The sequence below is a fragment of the Sarcophilus harrisii genome, chromosome 3 (assembly GCF_902635505.1).
Source record: "Sarcophilus harrisii chromosome 3, mSarHar1.11, whole genome shotgun sequence".
Classification (NCBI taxonomy): domain Eukaryota; kingdom Metazoa; phylum Chordata; class Mammalia; order Dasyuromorphia; family Dasyuridae; genus Sarcophilus; species Sarcophilus harrisii.
The window spans coordinates 360,339,725-360,351,057 of NC_045428.1; positions in this window are offsets into that span (position 1 = coordinate 360,339,725).

Below are 11,333 nucleotides of genomic sequence, written 5' to 3' on the forward strand. Positions count from 1 at the left end.
GGGCTTCCTTTTGCCACTCCTGATTGTTGTGAGATGAAGTGCCAAGTTAGGGGTATGTTTCCTAAGGACTCCCCAATATCACAGGGATAATAGGACATGATATAACCACCTTCTGCTGGGAATCTGCCAGAAGCACTAAACTCTCCACCTCCCTCTCCCCCCCCACACACACACACATGACTCATACAAGTCTGTTCACATCTACCAGAAATGCAGGATTGTAACTTTTTTGTGTCTTAAAGTATAAGGTGGAGAAGGGGAGGAAGGGGGACAAGGGAGAAGACATTCAATACGAAGACACTTCTAAGGTTAAAGAAACCCCCTTCAAAACCCCCTCATCCAAGCCCTGATCTTCTCCTGCCCCATATAAAAAACTTAATTTCTTCGTGCCTCAATTTTTCTTGCCTAGAAGCACGTAGATGTCAACATGTACAAAGTGCTGGGCCTACAGTCATAAAAGACCTGAGTTCAAATCTAGCCTCAGAAGTGATTAGATGTGTGGTCCTGGGTCTCAGTTTCCTCAACTTTAAGGATAATACTGTCTCCCAAGATTGTTTGTGAGAATCAAATGAAATAATATTTGTAAAGCATTTACCATAGTGCCAGCACATGCTAGGTGTTTAATATTTGTTTCCTTCCCTCCCTTCCCTTTTATCTACAAAATGATGGGATTGGACTACATGGCCTGTAAGACACTCTCCAGCTCTAAATCTGTCGTTTTATTTAGTGTGCCTGTACTTTCGGACAGAATCACAGAATCGCAGACAAAGAAGGACATTAAACTCAACTCATGCCTAAAAACAATGTCTTTTTCAATCTACCCAACAAGTAGTTATCCAGGTTTTTCTTGAATACCTCCAATGAGTGTGAATCCATCACCTCCCAAGACAGTCCATCTTCTTTTATATAGCTATGATTATCAGAAGCTTCTTTCATAAAATCTAAATTTGAATTTTTATCACCTCTATCCATGCTCCCAGTTTTGCCTCCCTTGGGACAAGCAGAATAATTCTAGTGTCTTTTTCACAAGTCAGCCATCTGAATACTTGAAAACAACTCTCATGTCCCCCTAAGTCCTTTGTTTTCCTGGCTAAACTCCCCAGTTCCTTCAAGGAATTCTGACAGAGAATAAACCCAAGACTTTTCATAAAAGGGAATCTCCATCCCTAATATTCCTCAAAGAAAGGACTGTATTAACCTTCCTCTACTAGCCTTCTCTTACTTTCATGGTCAAAGAAATTACCCTGTGAGTCTCACTTGAAACTGCAACATAGTATGATGGGAAAAAATGACTATTTTTGCAATCCTGGATTTGCATCCTACCTTTGATAATTACTACATCCTTGGACAAATTCTTTCACCAAGGTTAAACTGGACTTCAATTTCTTCAAGTTTAAAAGGGGTGGAAGGGGGTGGTATTGGTCCAGAGGTTCTCTGAGGCTTCTTCATCTTTAAATCTATAAAACTTGAAACAAAGCTTATATACTCCTGCCTACTCAGATTGGGGGTGGGGGGAATGAGACTGGCCGCGAATTCTCAGCATATCTCTTGTTCCCTTCATGGGATAATGAGTAAGTATGACTGTGGCTGGGACACAAGCTTTTCAGTCAGTGTTAATCTTTCCCAAGCTGCCCAGCCCCCTTAAGATCTTCTCTCCACCCACTTCTCCCTCTGTAGTTCCTTACAAGAACTGCCTTCCATCCATTCCTATGGATGTTCCTAAGTCTACTTCACCAAGTATATCCCAAAGTTCATTTCCTAGGGAAGCTTCCTTTGATTCAATGAGGTGGAGTGACTGTAGCCACCCACTGACTAGTGCTTGGGGATGCTTCCACCTTCCTGTGGAAGCCAGTCATGAAATAACAAAATTCATGAAGAATTGTGTTAAAATGAAGAGACTCTTCATTAGATTCTGAATCTGGAAGAGAAAAGCCAATAAACCAATCCTTTGCTTCTTTAAATAAGACTATATGTTAATCATTTCTTAACTATGAATATTTAGAGGCCTACAGAGAAAGAAATCCCACAATCTCCCACAATGCTAAATCTTGGTTTTTGGTAGTCTAAAAATCAGAAAGTTCTTCCTTAAGCCTAACCTAAATCTTTTATAATTAAAATACATTAAAGAGGTGAGAGTAAATGACTGTTCCCTTATAGCCATTGAAAACAGAATAAGAGAGAATGAAACCTTTGCTTGCAGAGTTTTGCAATCTACCAGATTTTGATTCAAATTTCACCTCTGACTGTTTTAAAATAGGCAAGAAAAAAAATGAATCTCTCAGTTCAACACAATAATTGCCTGCTATATTCAAGGCACAGTACCAAGTACTTGAAATGTATACAAAGAAAAATGAAACCCAAGTTGTCCTTAAAAAGCTTATATCATATTAGTGGATACAACACACACAAGTAAATTATTATGAAGTTTCAAGAGATGTGGTGGTAGAAGGTAAAGGAGAAGGGAAGAAGGAGAGGGGAGAGGAGAGAAGAGAAAAGGGAGAGGGAGAGGAAAAGGGAAAGGGAGAAGGAAAGAAGGAAGAGAAAGGAAGGGAGGGAGGGAAGGAGAGAGAAAGGGAGAACTAGTTGATGACTGAAGGAGTCAGGAAAAGTTGTAAGAGGTGACACCTCAGCAGCTCCCTTATAAGAACTACCCTCTCTCCCTTCTATGGAATCCTCCTTTGCCTCCTTCACAAAGTATTCCACAAAGCTCATCTCCTGGTATAAGCTTCTCCTGATTCAGTAGGGTGGAGTCATACTACTGAGTAGTATTTGGATATGATTCCACCTTGATGTCTCCTCCAAACACTCATGAAATAATAAAATGCATGAATAGATGTGTTAAAACGAAGAAATAGAGGAAAGGAAACTAGAGATACTGCAAAATAAAGGTGACAAAGTAAAGGTACAAAGGCAGAAAGATAATAGTAACGGTTATAGAGATCGGGGGACTTTTTTTTGGTGGTGGTAAGTGGTAAGATTAGACAATAAGGAATAATTCTCTAGGTTGTAAATCAATGAATCCTATACCAATGGAAATATTGCACCAACATCTCGAAAAATCTGTGATTTTATTGGTCCACTGATACAGATCCCAACTCCCTATACCTTAATAAATAGACTTCAGGAGTTGTTGTGGCTAAAATATATGTGTTAAAATATAAAACATATGTGTATGTGTATACATATATTACCTAGTAGCCAACTTTCTGATATTGATCTTCTCTCAACTCAAGTAGTTTGATTATTAAATCTCCCAATTTGTGCCTTGCTCCATACATATAACCATTCTAACCTGGTAGCCCTAACAGTATTTACTATCACTGAAACAACCTTCCATAATTTAAAGTCATCTACAAGTCATAATGAGGGATGCAAGTAGGATTTTGAATGAAGAACAATACTTCTTATCCATTTCCTTCTGGAGAAAGCTTTAAAATTAAGGATTGATCTCCATCTAATGGGGTTTTGTATAGAGGAAGATACATTAATATGACCTTGTGGGATCCCCTCAGATTTTTACCATCACCCTTGCTTTCACTCCAAGACTATAGAAGTCATTGCTTTTCTTAATCTTTTTTCATCATCTATAAAATCAATTAAATAAAGATGATCTGTAAGGTCTTTTTCAATTCTTATATTCCAAGATTCTGTGAGACTCCCCTCACTCCAGCATGTCTATTTGATATCAGAAAAAAAGGATAGACTTGAACCCAATGAGATCTATCTGGTGGTTCTTGGACTAGAAGGAAATGCAGTGGAACAGTGGCACTGAGTCTGAAATAAAGAAGACGTGAGTTCAAACCCAGTCTCAGAAACTTACTAGTAATATGAGTCTGAGCAAGTCACTTAAACTCTGCCTTAGTTTCTACATATGTAAAATGAGCACAATAATGGCACCTCCCTCACAACAGGGTATTGTAGGGATCAAAAGAGATAATGTTTGTAACACACTAAGCCCAGTGCCTGGCATATAATAGACATTTTAAAAATACTTCCTTCCCTGGATATCTTCAACAAAGAGAAGATCTAACTCAGTTCCAATTGACCAAGGATGGACAGAAACAGCTACACCCAAAGAAGGAACACTAGGAAATGAATGTAAACTGTTTGCATTTTTGTTTTTCTTCCCGGGTTATTTTTACCTTCTGAATCCAATTCTTCCTGTGCAACAAGAGAACTGTTTGGTTCTGCACACATATATTGTATCTAGGATATACTGTGACCTATTTAACATGTATAGGACTGCTTGCCATCTAGGGGAGGGGTAGAGGAAGGGAGGGGAAAAATTGGAGTGCAGAGAAGTGAGTGCAAGGGATAATGTTGTAAAAAATTACCCAGGCATGGGTTCTGTCAATAAAAAGTTATAAAAAAAGGTAAAAAATTATATATATTTCCTTCCCTACTGACAAAACAAGGCTATAAACGAAGGCCTGGGAAAGAGAGGGACAACATATATTTTAGGCACATTTTGGAGTGGGAAGGACAGAAAGCAGGCAAAGCTCAGTCATGACATTAACCACTGAGCACTAGGTTCCATGTTTGGCCCATTTGGAGAAAGGAGTTTAATGTTTAATGTCTTCAGATGGAAGATGAGGTGACCAACGTTAATTTCCCCCTGCCTTCCCAAAGCTAGGTCAAAGGAGAAGAATGCATTAGAAAAACCAGCTTCTTTCAGGGGAACCCTAAAGGTGACCTTATTAGTAATCACCACACAATAAGATGGAGTTGAACTACTAGGTCTTATAATTCCCTTGGAAGACCTAGGAGGAACACACATTTAACTCAGCTCTAACTCTTCACTCTTTGCCCCAGTAATCAGGAGACCTATACAGGAATAAGGGAATGGTGGAGGCCAGAGCAACAGGGAAGATGAAAGAAACAAAATGAAGCTTCCTTAGCCCCACTAAGACTCAATTGACTTTCAAACATGTGGGATGTGGATGGGAGCACATGGAAAAATAGGGTATAAGTCTAATATGTAGGGAGGTGTTTACAGAGCACATTCAAGTAAGGGGTGAAAATTCAAGCAAATGAGCCAGAGTAAGACTCCTGCTTCCTCTGAGGAGGCAGAAAAGATAGCACAAAGGCAGCGTGAGGTAGCAGAAATAGCCTTGAATTAAGAGTCAGGATATTGGATTTCTCTGTTACTAACTCAACTAATGATCTTAAATCATTTTATTTTGAGAAGTGCTTGGTTTCCTTATGCAAAATGAGAAAACTTGGATGATATAACTTGGAAGATTCTTTCCAGCTCTTCTCTTCTTATGATTCTGGTCAAAGATTCTTAGATTCTTTGAATCTTTGAAGCCTGTGGATCTCTTTTCACAATAATGTTTTGTTTTGTTTTGTTTTAAGTAACAACTTATGATTGCTTTATTAATTTTTTAGTCCATCTGTTTTTTACTACCTACACAAGAACATTCAAAAGACAACTTTATGTGGCACCTTGGGTAATCTACTAATGTAGCACCCTAATATGAATTTTCTAATTTTTCTTTTTTTTTATTTTTAATAGCTTTTTATTTACAAGTTATATGCATGGGTAATTTTACAGCATTGACAATTGCCAAACCTTGTGTTCCAATTTTTCCCCTCCTTCCCCCCACCCCCTTCCCTAGATGGCAGGATGACCAATACATGTTAAATATGTTAAAGTATATAGTTTTTCATTTTTGTAATGTAATCTCTTTTTCACTATTATTTTATTTTTTAAATTAAAGCTTTTTATTTACAAAGCACATACATGGGTAATTTTTACAACAATGACCCTTGCATAACTTTTTGTTCCAAAATTTCCCCTCCTTCCCATACCTCCCCTAGTTGTTGGCAAGTAGTCCAAAAAAGTTAAATATGTTGAAATACATGTTAGATTCAATATGTGTATACATATTTATACAGTTATCTTGTTGCACAAGAAAAAATCAGATCAAGAAGAAAGAAAAAGAAAAACTGAGAAAGAAAATAAAATGCAAGCAAATAACAACTGAGAAAGTGAGATTGCTATGTGTGTTCCACACTCTGTTCCTATGGTTCTCTCTCTGGGTATAGATGGTTCTCTTCATCACTGCACAAGTGGAACTGGTTTGAATCATCTCAATGTTGAGGAGAGCCACGTCCATTAGAATTGATCGTCTTGTAGTCTTGTTGTTGCCATGTATAATGATCTCGTGGTTCTGCTCATTTAACAGCATCGGTTCATGTAAGTTCTCTCCAAGCCTCTCTGAAATCATCCTGTTGGTCATTTCTTACAGAAGAGTCAGAATAATGTTTTTAAATGTATAAAATAAAATAGACAAGATTACAAGGAAATAAATGTCTTGAAATAAAGATGTGTATTTTCCCATTCCAATTTATAGACTCCCTGAAATTTGGGTCTGTGGACCCCAAGCTATGACCCCCTTTTCTATAGATATGCTTCTAAAATGCAAGGAAAGGCAAATGAAAATAATTAAAGACTCAGAATAGTTGCTGTGAGGAAAGCATTAGAGTCCTGGGATTATTTAGCCTGGAGAACGATTGAGTTAATTAAAGCCTTCCAGACAGAATAGGGAAATTGATTAAAAGGAGAAGGCTGGATTGTTATTTTCCCTTTTTTGGGGGGGGGGAATTCTCTGAGTTAAAATTCCCTCTTCCAATAATACAGAGAAATAATTCATCTGCAAGATACAGGTTTTTAAGGCACTGAAAGACTTTGCTCTTTAGCAAACCAGTACATCAAGTGGCAGAATTTGAATGAAGGTCTTTTATACTCCCAAGAATGCATCTTATCTATTAGACTAAAAACAAACAAGAGAAGGTGACCTAGAATCATTGTTGAAGGGATTTGGGCTAAACAGTTAGATTTATGTCTAACCAAAGAACAAATGAGGACTTGCTTCCAAGAGGATTTTGAGACAATTATCTTCTCTGGAGGGATCTGGGTGTATAGTTTGACTTAGGACCATTGGATGGCCCAGGCAGCTTTGGGGATTTCTCACCACCAAAAGTCACATTCATATTCTGGAAACAGGTCTCCCTAGGGTGGGGCACAAAAGGAAAGCTATCCCTTGAGATTTAGAAGATAGAAGTAGACAGAACAGGTAAGGGCAGAGATGCAGGCCTACCCTGGGGGCTGGGAAACCAATTAGGTCTAATTTCTAATCTCTGAAAAAATAGATTATAAATCACAACTAGCGGGTCTGTGAGTTAGTAGGAGTTAGATTCAGGAGTAGCAAGGCACCCCTGTATACTATTACAAAAAGGCAACATAGGCTCCATGTGGCAGTCAATGAAGAGGAACTGATGTCAGCACAAGGTGCTGTCCCTGGAGTAGACTGGGTCATTGGTTAGTTTTCAGTGAGTCATTATTGCTCCATCCAGCCCAAAGCAAACCACACAGACAGGCCCCGTCACAGGTCTTTGGGCAGACAGATACCCCTGTTGTACAGGATGGTGGGTGGGCTTCACTCCATACCCTCCATCTCATATCAATTGAGGGAGGGAATTAGCAGGCGGGTTCCTCAAAGCAGAAGGCAGGGGTCAATCATATGGTTTTTTTTTCCCCCTGAGGCAATTGGGGTTAAGTGACTTACCAAGGGTCACACAGCCAGGATTGTGTTAAGTGTCTGAGGGCAGATTTGATCTCAGGTCCTACTGACTTTAGTCCTCCAGCCATCTGTTGCTAAGAACCTTGGATTCTTTTTCTTTCAAGGTATCAAGATATCTCTAAAACTTCTTTCCTAGTCTGGGACATTGCTCCAGATTTTTTGAAGTCTGTCACAGGAAGGACACACAACCCCACTCTAACCTATTCTTCATCTCAGTCCCAAACCCGGACTCTGTGCCAGGTCCCGGACAGGTCTTTGGCCAGATTAAAAGGGAGGTGAAACCGTGAAGATGCAGAGAAAGCTCAGACTCTTCCTTCCAATCCTCTCTCCACCTCCTCTAAGAATGGTCCTCTCTTCTATCCCCATCCCCACCCGTTCCTATATCTACCTTTTATGTCTATTCATTGACTTTTGCTTACCTGGCTCAGACCAAATGCAGTTCTTGGAAAGGTAAAACTATTGGGGAACGACAGAAGGGAAGAACAAGTGACACGAGGAATGACTCACTGGTAGGAAGTCAGGGGGACAAGCTCTGCTTTAGTCATCCCTGGGGTCCCCCACCCTTAGGCACCAGGGAAGGGAGCCAAGGGGGGGGAGGGAAGCAGGGGAACTAGGTGGGGGGGGGAGAACAGAGGGGGGAGGAAAGAAGAGCCCAAGTATGGGAGGGGCATTTAAGGCCTCTCATCTGCAGCAGGCCCTTCCTGAAGGCTGAGCTCACTCTCTGCCCCAGGCTTGTGCCGTGCCCAACAGCTGGCAGGGAGATGCCTCTTTGGCAAGAAAAGCAGCACCCTCCTCTGGAGCTCTGAATGATGCAGGCAGCAGGAGCACCCTATCATTGCAGGGAAAACGAAGGCTAATCCTCGACTGGAGCTCCCGGGAACCTGCAAGTCGTGAGGACTAGGAACAAAATGGAGAAAGGAAACAGCATCAGCAGCAGCCCCTGAGATCTGCCTGACTTTGGGTCCCCTTTCCTGATGACCTCGGCTCTCTGCCCCCCGACACTCCCCGCTGTGGGCGCCCAGAAAGAATAGGGAGGATACTCAGCAAACAGTGTTCTACTCCACCCAGGGCAGGTCCAGACACTCATCACGGACTTGGCCAAAAACGAGAGGGATAGGAAAGTCTGTTTGGGAGATGGGGGAGTCACTGGGGTTAAAGGGACCAGGGTTTTGGACCACAAAGTGAAAGGCCAGGAGGGAGCCAAGGGAGGACCAGGCCCCAAGCCAGGTAACAGACTGTGAGCTGCGGCTAATTCTCCCCGGCCACTTTAGGAAAGCCAGAGAGGAACCTAAACAAGAGCGACTTAACAACCCTGCTCTCCAGAAGGCAGCACCCAGACTAGCAGGGCCAGGAAAAATGCTAAGGAACTGGGACAAAGGAGAGTCAGGATGAAGTGAGGAAAAAGCAATGAAGGAAGAGAGGGAGAAAGAAATGGGAGGAAAGGAGAACAGACTGAGGAATGGGAAATGTAAAGGAGGTTACACAGCAGAAACTCCAGATTTAAAACTGAACAAGACTTCGCAAGCCCTTTCGTGTAACTCCCTCATTTTAGAGATAAGGAAACTGAGGATCAAGGAGGCCAAATGATTTGTCAAGATAACGCTGATAGTGAAGTGCTCACCTAACCCCAGGCCAGAGGCAAAAGGTTAGAAAGACTTGATTAGTGAGGAAGATAATAGCTTTTATATCCCCCCCCCCCCTTTTTTTTTTTGGTTTGGAACAAGCACAGCTTCTCTCCTTAGGTATCCTCTCACTTACACATCTTATTTCATTTCAGAAAACTTTTAAGGACCTACTGCGTGCAGAACTGTGTGCTGAGGGAGGTATCAAGCCTCCTCTGTAGGAGCTGATTCCCAGGACTTAGCTCTGGGAATCTGCCCAAGCATATAGAGCTTTCACTCCGTTCTAATCTTCCAAAATCATTAAACCCTACACCCAAAGGAGAGCATTGTAACCTTCCTGGGCGCTGAGTAATGCCTTTCTTCCCTGAATTCAGAAGCCTGCTGTGTCCTAACTACTTACCCCATTCCCCACCAGCATTGCTGCCTCTGCATTTTGATGCTCATTTCCACTCTCTACCTTTCTTTTTTTCTTTCTCCTGAGCTACACAACTCTAGACCACAAAGAGAACATTTTCTAGAGTTTATTTGCAAGGAAAAAAAGAGAATATATAACTTCAATAATACACCAAGAGAAATTCATTATTAGTGAGTAGGTGATAAAATTATACAATTTGGAGGGTGTCAGAATTTCTCATTTAGTCTAGTTACAGCTCCCTGAGCCCAACTTGGCCCATGATCCTCTCTGAGACGGAATATCCAAGCATAGCTTTGAGTCTCTCCAACTCTTAAAGATGGTGCATCAAAATACCAATTTGGGACTGGTCCACTTGGGAATTTTGGCTTAAACTAGATAGAGGCTACACCTGGAATTTGACTTCAAATCTTGGTTCAGACACTTAAGGATCATGCAAACCTTGCATTTCAGTTAACCTCTGTCTAATTCTGTTTCTTCGTTTGTAAAATGGGCATTATAATAACATCTACCTCCCAGGGTTGTTATGAGGATAAAAATAGATAACACATACTAAGAGCTTTACAAAAAAAGATTTACATAAATGAAATTATTAATATTACTTATTCTGCCATTTCTAAGTCACTATCAGACAATTGGGAAGCTCCCTGATAGAAAAGTGGGTTGAAGGTGGGGGCAAGACTGGTCCACTTGCATCCCCATCTAATCCTTTGTTATTTCACTTCTCCTTTCTCTCAACCACTGGAAGGACAAGGAAAAATGGGTGTGTTTCTGTTATCTTCAAAATCAGAATAATTCAACCATAGATGCTGCTGACTCCTCAAAATTGACAAATGCCAATGTAAGCTTCTTGAAAGAATGGACTGTCAGCTTTTGTATTTCTATCTTCAGTTTCCAACAGAGTATCTGGCACATTAAGATAGGTAGGTTTGGTTGATTGATAGATGAACAATCTCTTTCTTTGTCTATGGATGAATTTCATGTTTTTAGTATACTGTCTGTGCATTCTTTCATCCAAGTTTAAACTATAAACTCTCAGAGGACAGATGTTATGTGTGTGCAATTTGATATGCACAATACCGATTACTGCACTATTTAGAAAGCAAATATTTTCACCTTAGAATTGACAGATTGAATGCTGATTTTGAAAATAGAGGGAGAGATCAGAAAGCACCAGCTTTAAATTTGTAGATGAATCTAGAGTGAGAGAACATACAGGGTCTTTCCTCTCAGGCAGCATGTTGGCTGACCAGATAGCAGGTTAGGAATGGAGAAGAATTAGATGAAGAATTGGCCTAGTTAATTCAGGAAGTTGTGACAGCTTCTATCACTAGATAACAGATATTTTATGATAAGATTACTATGCTCTGGAAGATTGCTTAATTTGTACTTTCTCTTAGTGGCTAATAATGTCCTTTTGAAAAACCCCACCTCCATCCCTCTGTGGGGAAACAAAATTCCTAAGTCAGAAGAATTCCGGATTGTTGAGTCTCCCAGAAAAGAGGCAGCCTGCTGGCTCTATTAGAGAATGACAAAAGAGGCTATCTTCCAAAGCTATAAAGTACAAATGAATGAGGATCAATTAATGCAGAAGGAGGAACACAAGTCTAGGTCCACCAGGAAGAAGTTTCCCTCCTATCTAGCTTGAATTTCTTCTAGGCACATACAGGAGATTATATAAGGAAAGTTCCTGCTTAATGATGGGGATAGTAA